Raw genomic sequence first — 12,193 nt, forward strand, 5'->3', positions numbered from 1 at the left:
GACATCATGATACAACCTTGTTTTTTCCTGAGTTCCCAGTTGTCTTGAAAGCAGCATCAATCCAGAGAATAACAGACTTTGATGACAAAGTTTGATGACAAAATGTGCCCACGAAGGACCGCTGCATCCCCTTCCTGTTCAAGTGAGCACAACACAACAAGGTGCTGCTGCATAAAATATGTAATATGCCAGGGAGATGTGTATACTGTAGCTAAGAAAGTAATACTAAGTGTATGTTGTGTAGTCAGCTGTTAGTTGCCCATGTGCCTCACCTTAATCATTTGGTCCCTTTTCCCCTTATAACTTATCCTACTGTTCTGACTTGGTGGTGCACATGTAGCCTATAGCCTGTGTTAGAGAAACATTATAAGACCTTTCAATGTCTGCGTAAATGCTCCCTTTATTTATCCTACGGTTCTGACTTTGTGTACAGGGAGAATGCTGTAAGAACGGCCCATGTTCTGAATTCTGTCGCTGTACATTTAAAAAATGATGAACAAATAGTTTATTGACTACATCCATCCTAGCTCGCTCATTCATTTCTTAATCGAAATTACTGATTGCCTCTTATCTGATCGTTGTCCCCTTATGCCATAGTTTGTGCATCTCAATTGTCAGTAGAAACCACATTTGTTTAAGCAAGTCAGACATATCAGCTATGTTTTTTTAAAAGGCAGTAAATGAGTCTGAATTAACTGTTTCGCTGCCAGACAAGGCTCCGCTGATAGCCAGGTGTAAGAGTGGTAAGGTGTTGGGACAGCTGTTGGGACAGCTTTATGTAGGCCCTAACAGCTAGCTGTCTGAATTGCCGTGTCTCTAGCCAGCTTAACTACTCACTGGACCCCTATGATCACTCGGCTACGCATGCCTCTCCCTAATGTCAATATGCCTTGTCCATTGCTGTTCTGGTAAGTGATTATTGTCTTATTTCACTGTAGAGCCTCTAGCCCTGCTCAATATGCCTCAGCTAACCTTTCAGTTCCACCTCCCACACATGCGATGACATCACCTGGTTTCAATGATGTTTCTAGAGACAATATCTCTTTCATCATCACTCAATGCCTAGGTTTACCTCCACTGTACTCACATCCTACCATACCTTTGTCTGTACATTATGCCTTGAATCTATTTTATCGCCCCCAGAAACCTGCTCCTTTTACTCTCTGTTCCGGACGTCCTAGACGACCAATTCTCATAGCTTTTAGCCGTACCCTTATCCTACTCCTCCTCTGTTCCTCTGGTGATGTAGAGGTTAATCCAGGCCCTGCAGCCCCATTCCCCAGGCGCTCTCATTTGATGACTTCTGTAACCGTAAAAGCCTTGGTTTCATGCATGTTAACATTAGAATCCTCCTCCCCAAGTTTGTTTTATTCATTGCCTTAGCACATTCTGCCAACCCGGATGTCTTAGCCCTGTCTGAATCCTGGCTTAGGAAAACCACCAAAAACCCTGAAATTTCCATCCCTAACGATAACATTTTCTGACAAGATAGAACTGCCAAAGGGGGTAGAGTGGCAATCTACTGCAGAGATAGCCTGCAGAGTTCTGTCATACTATCCAGGTCTGTGCCCAAACAATTCGAGCTTCTACTTCTAAAAATCCACCTTTCCAGAAACAAGTCTCTCACCGTTGCCGCTTGCTATAGACCACCCTCTGCCCCCAGCTGTGCCCTGGACACAATATGTGAATTGATTGCCCCCACCTATCTTCAGAGCTCGTGCTGATAGGTGACCTAAACTGGGACATGCTTAACACCCACCCGTAGCACGCACTCCTGCAGGTATATCTCACTGGTCACCCCCAAAGCCAATTCCTACTTTGGCCGCCTTTCCTTCCAGTTCTCTGCTGCCAATGACTGGAACAAACTGCAAAAATCACTGAAACTGGAGACTCTTATCTCCTTCACTAGCTTTAAGCACCAGCTGTCAGAGCAGCTCACAGATCATTGCACCTGTACATAGCCCATCTGTAAATAGCCCATCCAACTACCTCATCCCCATACTGTATTTATTTTGCTCTTTTGCACCCGGTGTTGCCAACAAATTTTCAGGGTAAGTTGCTAGAGGCAGGTTGATTTGTGGCTAAAAGTTGCTAAATGACGTTGTGATGTCATTGCGTGATAACGTTAAACTGCATTATTACGTAGAATACACAATAAAGTTACTCAAATTGACTGGCCATCTTCTTGTAACCGATGTGAAACGGCTAGTTAGTTAGCGGTGGTGCGCACTAATAGCGTTTCAATCGGTGACGTCACTCGCTCTGAGACCTTGAAGTAGTTGTTCCCCTTGCGTTGCAAGGGTCGTGACTTTTGTGGCGCGATGGGTAACGATGTTTCATGGGTGTCAGTTGTTGATGTGTGCAGAGGGTCCCTGGTTCGAGCCCAGGTTGGGGCGAAGAGAGGGACGGAACCTACACTCTTAAATCGGCAATAAATATGATTTGACATTTGTTCAGGTACAGACTCCCACTGTTTTCTGTACTTCTGGCTGTACAATTTTGATTGAGACATGTTGATTGATGTTGTAAGATCTGTTCAAGATCAAACATTCGTGACCAACTATATTCATTGGGTTTGGCTGGTCGAACGCGTACTGCTGCTGCAGTCAGCCAACAATAATTTGCAATTTGCTGAAATTGCTGCTGCCTGTGCACGAGCTGAGCGCCTGCTGCTGACGTCACTCACAATGCACTTTTGCAGCCGGGCACGTGTGTTGTGACTGAGTGTGTGACAGAGAAAAACGTTTTTGTGTAATTTAGAGGGAAAATGCGTGCATTTTAGCATTTGAGTCACTTTTCAAAAGTTGCTAAAAGTTCCAAATATATATTTTTTAAAGTAGCTAAATTTATTGCTAGGTGCTGTTTGAAAAAAAGTTGCCAGGGTTGTCTGAAAAGTAGAAAATTGCTAAATTGGCGTCACTGTTTGCACCCCAGTATCTCTACTTGCACATTCATCTTCTGCACATCGATCACTACAGTGTTTAATTGCTATATTGTAATTACCTCGCCACTATGGCCTATTTTATTGCCTTACCTCCCTTATCTTACCTCATTTGCACACACTGTATATATACTTTTTTTTCTACTGTATTATTGACTGTATGTTTGTTTTATTCCATGTGTAACTCTGTATTGTTATATGTGTCGAACTGCTTTGCGTTATCTTGGCCAGGTCACAGTTGTAAATGACAACTTGTTCTCAACTAGCCTACCTGGTTAAATAAAGGTGAAATAAAAAACATATGAATACTATGCAAGCCAGTCTCTATTGGCTAACAGTTGAGTAAAGATTGACTGAATCACTTCTTGTTTTTTCTAAGAAACATTGGAACTCCCTTCCATGTCATACAGCACAAGAGAACATGAAACCTGGCTTCAGAAAACACATATGTAGACTCCAGAGAAATGACTAGGATGCGCATGCGTACAAAGATCTGTGTACATCGTTCTGCGAGTCAAGAGACGGTTGGGTTGTGTTCGGACCAGACCTGGGTTAACGGTTACTAAACTGTCAAGAATAACTGGTCATTTTACCATTTTAGGACAGAGGAAAATCTCGAAATATTTACTTTAAACACGTCTTCTCTGCGAAACATGTCACATGACTACTTAACGTGAGTTAACTTCGCTAGCTAACGTTAGGTAGAGTAGCTATCCAGCTGTCAAGCTAACTACAACGGTATCGGGTGCCGCTCGCCTGTGCTAACTAATTATCTTCGACGATTATAGCTACCTACAGTAACTGGCTAACTTCATCAGCATTAATCACATTGCTGCCGCCGAGCAAGAAACAACTGTGGTGAGTAGCATTTGGTGACATACATTTGGTGCTAATTAGCGACTAGCATAGATAGCTAACTTAGCTACATCAGACAGTCTTGACTTGTGTAACGTTAATGCTAGGATGTTAATCGATTGATAAACTAAGTTAAGTGATCCAGACGTAGCCATCGTCAGTGTGAATGTTACTCTCACGTGTTTGTTTTTTGTGAATATTCGCTGTTAGCGAGGTAATAGGTACATGTGTTGTAGGTAGGCCATTTTAAAGCTAACTTTAGCTAGCTATTAAACGGCCTACTACAACACCTGTAGCTGGCTTTGACCATAGACGCAAACTGCTTTACCGCCAGCCATTGGAGATAGTATGTATCTGACCGGGGAGCTAATGTTAAAACGCCCCACGCAAGGCTAAACGTTGACACGCATCGCTTGCGGTACGTTTTTGGGAACACATGTTTAGGGTTAACACAGCCATGTTTACAACCCATATTTACGGAAGATGCAGTGGACTACCTGTGTTCTCTGCTCTCTGAACACCTGTGTTGTAAACGGAAGATGCAGTGGACTACCTGTGTTATCTGCTCTCTGAACACCTGTGTTGTAAACGGAAGATGCAGTGGACTACCTGTGTTATCTGCTCTCTGAACACCTGTGTTGTAAACGGAAGATGCAGTGGACTACCTGTGTTATCTGCTCTCTGAACACCTGTGTTGTAAACGGAAGATGCAGTGGACTACCTGTGTTATCTGCTCTCTGAACACCTGTGTTGTAAACGGAAGATGCAGTGGACTACCTGTGTTATCTGCTCTCTAAACACCTGTGTTGTAAACGGAAGATGGACGCCACAAACGTCTTGTCGCCGAAAAATGCTGTAGGCTGCAACTGTCTTAAAACCACTGGTTAAATCTAGAAGTGTAAAGGTTCACCAAACCCATAGTTAGGTACTATTGCGGTTTAGGTCCACGGTTCGATTTCGTACAAAGAGAAAATTAAATGGCATTCACAATGTTCTTTGCATAGTCTTTTTATTATCACATTGTATTTATCACATGCGCAGAGTACAGGTGTAGACCTTCCTGTGGAAATGCTTAGTTACAAGCCTTTAACCAACAATGCAGTGAAATAAATAGTTAAGAAAGTATTTACAAAATATACGAAAGTGTGTGTGTGTATGAGATGTTATATATGTGCAGGGGTACAGCTTCGTGGAGGTAATTTGTTCATGTATTTATTAGTGATCCAGACTACTCTTCCTGGGGTCCAAACATATTAAAGCGCTTACATTACTTAAAAAAACAAAAGATGTAAAACAATACATATAATATTATTATTATACCATTACATATCTAGAATACAAAATGTTTAATACCGCCATACAACAATATCACAATGAATGTGTATGCATGTCTCTTAACAGTCCCCGTTGTTCCATAAGTTGTATTTTTACCTGTTTTTTAAAATCTGATTCTCCTGCTGTCATCAGTTACCTGATGTGGAATAGAGTTCCATGTAGTCATGGCTCTATGTAGTACTGTGCACCTCCCATAGTCTGTTCTGGACTTGGGGACTGTGAAGAGACCTCTTGTGGCATGTCTTGTGGGGTATGTCCGATCTGTGTGCAAGTATTTTAAACTGGCAGCTCGGTGCATTCAGCTTGTCAACACCTCTTACAAAAACAAGTGGTGATTAAGTCAATCTCTCTTCTACTTTGAGCCATGAGAGATTGATATGCATGTCATTAATGTTAGCTCACTGTGTACTTTTTAAGGGCCAGCGTGCTGCCCTGTTCTATATTGAGGGACTATGCATAGATAATAAACAGTGAGTAGCACCAGTGTGACACTGCGTAGTATAGAGGTCCTGGATGGCAGGAAGTTTGGCCCCAGTGATGTCCTGGGCCGTTCGCACTACCCTCTGTAGCGCCTTACGGTCAGATGCCGAGCAATTGCCGTACCAGGCAGTGATGCAACAGCTCTCGATGGTGCAGCTGTAGAACGGTTTGAGTTTCTGGGGACCCATGCCAAATCTTTCAGTCTCCTGAGGGGGAAAATATGTTGTTGTGCCTTCTTCACATTTGTCGTGTGTGTGTGTGTGTGTGTGTGTGTGTGTGTGTGTACCAGTCAAAAGTTTGGACACACTTACTCATTCAATGGTTTTTCTTTATTTTTACAATTTTCTACATTGTAGAATAATAGTGAAGACATCAAAACTATCAAGTAACACACATATTGAATCATGTAGTAATCAAAGTGTTAAACGAATCAAAATATATTTTAGATTCTTTTTAACTAACCCAAGCCCGATGGCCAACTAACCCAAGCCCGATGGCCAACTAACCCAAGCCCGATGGCCAACTAACCCAAGCCCGATGGCCAACTAACCCAAGCCCGATGGCCAACTAACCCAAGCCCGATGGCCAACTAACCCAAGCCCGATGGCCAACTAACCCAAGCCCGATGGCCAACTAACCCAAGCCTCCACCAAGTTCAGTTTTATGACTGCTGTGAAAGACATGATTACGTTCAGTCCAAGTTGTTCACAAATGAGTGATGTGAACAACCAAGGTCTGCATGTATTCAGGGTCTTACTGAATAGGAGTGCTGATCTAGGATCAGTTATCCTCTCTTATTTATTACAACCTATACAATATAACTGATCTTAGATCAGCAATCCTATTCCAGTATTTCTCCAGTCCAGGTGTCCTATATAAGAGTGGTCATTACAGCTGCTGAGAGTAAGCTACTGGTTGTTGGGACAGACTCAGGAAGGCAGTTGTGCTGTTTATAACCACCCGAAACTGAAAAACACAACTATCACAACTATTTGTGCTTGTTTCGGTACTGTGTTGAGGTTGAATGTAAGAAACATTTTCAAGCGAAACTCCTCTCTCATCTCAGTTTGTCAGATTTTGTTCTTATGCACGATTATTGCCTGAGATATTGAAAGTCATTTGCATTTGGGGGCGGACATTTGGAGGAAATTTAAAAAGTTCACCAGTAATGTGACGTCATAGTTCCTAAGTATTGTAGCTAAGGATGTTGTCTTTGTGACCTCATGACTGAGAAAAGACCAATCTCTGTTTCCTCAGAGCACTTTACTTATGTCTACACCCTATTCCCTATGTAGTGCACTGCTTTTAACCAGGGCCAATAGGGTGCCTTTTAACCAGGGCCAATAGGGAATAGGGTGCCATTTTGGAGGCATCCTTGACCTTTAACTCGACTCATCTTCTCCATCTATAGGTGTTTGCCACTCCTCCGCCATAGTGGGTCCCCCCAATGTAAAAAAAAAAAAACACTCTCTCTGTTGTCTCTCTCTATTGCGCTCATCTTTCTTTCTTGCGAAATGATGGAAGTCATAATTTTTTAATTTTTTTTTTAATGTTTTCTTTCTCACCCTGACTCTCACTGACACCAATTCTGTAGTAGTAGAAAGTGGTCCACTTATTTTTCAGGGTGCTGTACTCCTGGCCATTTTCTCTTGCCATTGGGCCACTGCAGTTAGATCTTGAGAGGAGGCAATGACTGTGAGTAGTGTAATTGCCTATAACCCTGCCTGCCTGGGGTTAGCGCCGCGGCGCTGGCTGCATTATAGCACTGCGTGGGTGAAGGGTAGATGGGGGACTTAGATGGGAGCTGGGCTGGCAGGTCAGTGAGAGGACCCTTAAGTGTTTGTACTCTAGCAAAGGGGAGGCTAGTATTCACATGGCCACTTAACATAATTGTGTGTGACTCACTTAGAGAGAGAGGTGTGTATGAGCTGTCCTCCAGGCCTGCTTCAGCGGAAGTTAGTTCTCTCAGGGCCCCCAGCTCTAATGAGCTGTCCTCCAGGCCTGCTGCAGCGGAAGTCCGTTCTCTCAGGGCCCCCAGCTCTAATGAGCTGTCCTCCAGGCCTGCTGCAGCAGAAGTCTGTTCTCACAGGGCCCCAGCTCTAATGAGCTGTCCTCCAGGCCTGCTGCAGCTGAAGTCAGTTCTCTCAGGGCCCCCAGCTCTAATGAGCTGTCCTCCAGGCCTGCTGCAGCTGAAGTCCGTTCTCTCAGGGCCCCCAGCTCTAATGAGCTGTCCTCCAGGCCTGCTGAAGTCAGTTCTCTCAGGGCCCCAGCTCTAATGAGCTGTCCTCCAGGCCTGCTGCAGCTGAAGTCCGTTCTCTCAGGGCCCCCAGCTCTAATGAGCTGTCCTCCAGGCCTGCTGCAGCAGAAGTCCGTTCTCACAGGGCCCCCAGCTCTAATGAGCTGTCCTCCAGGCCTGCTGCAGCTGAAGTCCGTTCTCTCAGGGCCCCCAGCTCTAATGAGCTGTCCTCCAGGCCTGCTGCAGCAGAAGTCCGTTCTCTCAGGGCCCCCAGCTCTAATGAGCTGTCCTCCAGGCCTGCTGCGGCGGAAGTCAGTTTTCTTAGTCCCCCAGCTCTGATGAGTTAGCCGATAGTCTACGCCCGTTCGTCGATGATTGGTCACCTGTAGTGATTCTTCAATAAAATCTTTGTTGTCATTCAACCAGAGACAACTTGTTTTCGTGCACAATTTTTTTAAATTGAGAAATACTGCACCAAACATCTTTAGTTAGATGTAAAATTGGGCGACTGAGATCTCCTCATCAAAATCGTCTTAGAGTTATCTTAGATTCATTAGGACTATTTCAAGGAAGTATATTCTAGCTACCATTGATCAAAATGGACAAACAGTGCTACTGCCACTCTTTTCTCATTTTTCGAACGAAGGTCTTTTTTTTTTAAGGGTGTATGGGAGCACACTCGTTCGTTTCGCCTAGCCGAGTTTGGCTTGGCGCCAATCGAACTGAAGCATGCTGACGGCTTAAGAATCATTATTTGTGTGTGTGGATGCCCACTGAGGGGGCAGAAAAGATTTGTATCGTAAGCTGAACCGTCATCAGCTTTTAATGTCCCCCTTTACTCACTGTTATTGACCTCCCTTATGCTAGTACCAACCCCCATATTATTTGAAGGACTGTTCTTTTCAATATAGAAACAGTCATGACTACTATGTAGGCTGCTTGCTACGTTGTTGATAGCTTTTTAATAGTAGTAATGTCTGCTGTAAATTTAATGAAGTACTATTATATAGAAACATTCATATAATTATCATAGGCTGCTACTTTTGTTGATAGCTTTGCATTGCATTAGTTGATGTAGCTGTAATGCTATGATACCACTCTCAGCAAGTGAATTTTAGGCTACTCTGTTGTAACCTAGATGTGGTTTCCTGTAGATCTCCCAGAACCTAGATGTGGTTTCCTGTAGATCTCCCAGAACCTAGATGGGGTTTCCTGTAGATCTCCCGGAACCTAGATGGGGTTTCCTGTAGATCTCCCGGAACCTAGATGGGGTTTCCTGTAGATCTCCCGGAACCTAGATGGGGTTTCCTGTAGATCTCCCGGAACCTAGATGGGGTTTCCTGTAGATCTCCCGGAACCTAGATGGGGTTTCCTGTAGATCTCCCGGAACCTAGATGGGGTTTCCTGTAGATTTCTCGGAACCTAGATGGGGTTTCCTATAGATCTCCCGGAACCTAGATGGGGTTTCCTATAGATCTCCCGGAACCTAGATGGGGTTTCCAAGTTGTGCAGATGATGATGTGCAAGTAGAGATACTGGGGTACAAAAGAGCAAGAGGATAAATAACAATATGGGGATAAGGTAGTTGGGTGTGCTATTTACAGATTGGCTGTGTACAGGTACAGTGATCGGTAAGCTGCTCTGACAGCTGATGCTTCAAGTTAGAGAGGGAGATATAAGACTCAGAATCAGTGATTTTTGCAATTCGTTCCAGTCATTGGCAGCAGAGAACTGGAAGGAAAGGCGGCCAAAGTAAGTGTTGGCTTTGGGGATGACCAGTGAGATATACCTGCTGGAGTTCGTGCTATGGGTGGGTGTTGCTATGGTGACTAGTGAACTGAGATAATGCGGGGCTTTACCTAGCGGAAAGTTATAGATGACCTGGAGCCAGTGGGTTTGGGGCCGAATATGAAGCGAGGGCCAACCAACGAGAGCATACAGGTCGCAGTGGTGGGTAGTATATGGGGCTTTGGTGACAAAACGGATGGCACTGTGATAGACTACATCCAGTTTGCTGAGTAGAATGTTGGAGGTTATTTTGTAAATGACATCGCCGAAGTCACTGATCGGTAGGATAGTCAGTTTTACGAGGGTATGTTTGGCAGCATGAGTGAAGGATGCTTTGTTGCGAAATAGGAAGCCGATTCTATATTTAATTTTGGACCAGAGATGCTTAATGTGGGTCTGGAAGGAGAGTTTACAGTCTAACCAGACACCTAGGTATTTGTAGATGTCCACATATTCTAAGTCCGAACCGTCCACAGTAGTAATGCTGGACGGGCGGGCAGGTGCGGGCAGTGATCGGTTGAAGAGCGTGCATTTAGTTTTACTTGCCTTTTAAGAGCAGTTGGAGGCCATGGAAGGAGAGTTGTATGGCATTGAAGCTCGTCTGGAGGGTAGTTAAGTGTCCAAAGAAGGGCCAGAAGTATACAGAATGGTGTATGCATAGAGGTGGATCAGCGACTCACCAGCAGCAAGAGCGACATCATTGATGTATACAGACAGTCGGCCCGATAATTCAACCAGGTTAGAGGTGGAAAGCATGGCCAGCCGTAGAAAAATGCTTATTGAAATGATCGATTATCGTAGATTTATCGGTGGTGACAGTGTTTCCTAGCCTCAGTGCAGTGGGCAGCTGGGAGGAGGTGCTCTTATTCTCCATGGATTTTACAGTGTCCCAGAACTTTTTGGAATTAGTGCTACAGGATGTACATTTCTGTTTGAAAAAGCCTTTGCTTTCCTAACTGCCTGTGTATATTGGTTCCTAACTTCCCTGAAAAGTTGCATATCACGGGGGCTATTCAATGCTAATGCAGAACGCCACAGGATGTTTTTGTGCTGGTCAAGGGCAGTCAAGTTTGGGGTCAACCAAGGCCTATATCTGTTCTTAGTTCTACATTTTTTTGAATGGGCCATGCTTATTTAAGATCACAAGTGAAGCACTTTTTTAAAGAGCAACCAGGCATCCTCTACTGACGGGATGAAGTCAATATCCTTACTGCTACAACTAATAAAACTACTGCTACAACTACTGCTAAAACTACTGCTACAACTAATAAAACTACTGCTACTGCTACAACTACTACTACAACTACTGCTACAACTACTGCTACAACTAATAAAACTACTGCTACTGATACTGCTACTGCTACTGCTACTGCTACTGCTACTGCTACTGCTACTGCTACTGCTACAACTACTGCTACAACTACTGCTACAGCTACTGCTACAGCTACTGCTACTGCTACAGCTACTGCTACTGCTACTGCTACAGCTACAGCTACTGCTACAGCTACTGCTACAGCTACTGCTACAACTACTACTTAAACTACTACTACTACTACTACTACTACTACTAAAACTACTAATGCCAAATACTACTACCACCGACTGCTGCCCACAATTAATACCAACGACTGCTAATACCAACTAATACATCTAAGTACCTACAATACATATTTACAAATGACTAGTGTCAGAGCTTCTGTCTGTGCCTCCATCTTGACAGATGAGAATTCATTTATGTACTAGCCTCGAGATGCTAAAGGCTTCCCCCCCCCCTGAATAAAGAACCCTGGCTGAGGTGTGTTTGAATGAATGGATGTCCTTGCATTTATTGCCGTGCTTCCTAAACTCCCAGGAACGTGTGTGTGTGTGTGTGTGTGTGTGTGTGTGATCGTCAAAAGGCTTTTATTTAGGCCTATACTACTGTCAAGTAACCTACAGGGCTCTAGTCAAAATCACTGTTGGGATTAGTTACTTGGAAAAGTAATATATTTATTGTTACATTTTGAATAAGATTTTTACCTGTTTGGAAAGTAACATGTTATATTACTTTGTTACTTTCATGAATTAAAAAAATAAATAAAATAAATCTCACTTTTTTTGTTTTTGACTGTCAGAGGGAGCAAGGTGAGTCACGCAAGATTTACCAAAGATAGGTTACCGTGCCCTAGTTCAAACACCGCACCTCTTCCGCGTTTTCGGCACGGTGCGGGTGAAGCACGTCTCTGTTTTTCATTTGAGCGCACCAGAGCAGTTCTTCCACTGTCTGGAGAAATGGTTAGACGTATTAAGGTTGCAAGTGGAGGACTTGTGTGAGAGGTTACAGTTCTACCTGAATTCTACCCAAAACCAACAAGGAAGTAGCTTAGTGTTGCACGGGTTGTATGAAGCCAATAGGTGTGTCAAGCAAAGCTCACAACAGTAATGGACACGTTGTTTGGCAAGATAATTGTAATATTAGCCGATGTGAAAAAGTTACACACCTCAAAAGTTATTTGATTACGTAACACTTACCCCCCCCCCCCCCCCCCCCCCCAACACTGGTCAAATGTAGTGCACTA

The 12,193-nt window shown here is 43.9% G+C and overlaps 1 protein-coding gene across 1 annotated transcript in view; it reads left to right on the forward strand.

Annotated features, from left to right (window-relative positions):
- The first annotated feature begins 3,422 nt into the window (after positions 1-3,422).
- The window catches only part of fndc3a (fibronectin type III domain containing 3A), a 155,653-nt gene continuing 146,882 nt past the window's right edge, over positions 3,423-12,193 (forward strand). The window contains exon 1 of the mRNA XM_029716051.1: positions 3,423-3,799. The gene's annotated coding sequence lies outside the window, so the exon portion shown is untranslated. The remainder of the gene's footprint in view (positions 3,800-12,193) is intronic.

Source organism: Salmo trutta, chromosome 26 (genome assembly GCF_901001165.1).
Source record: "Salmo trutta chromosome 26, fSalTru1.1, whole genome shotgun sequence".
In the NCBI taxonomy this organism is placed as follows: Eukaryota; Metazoa; Chordata; class Actinopteri; order Salmoniformes; family Salmonidae; genus Salmo; species Salmo trutta.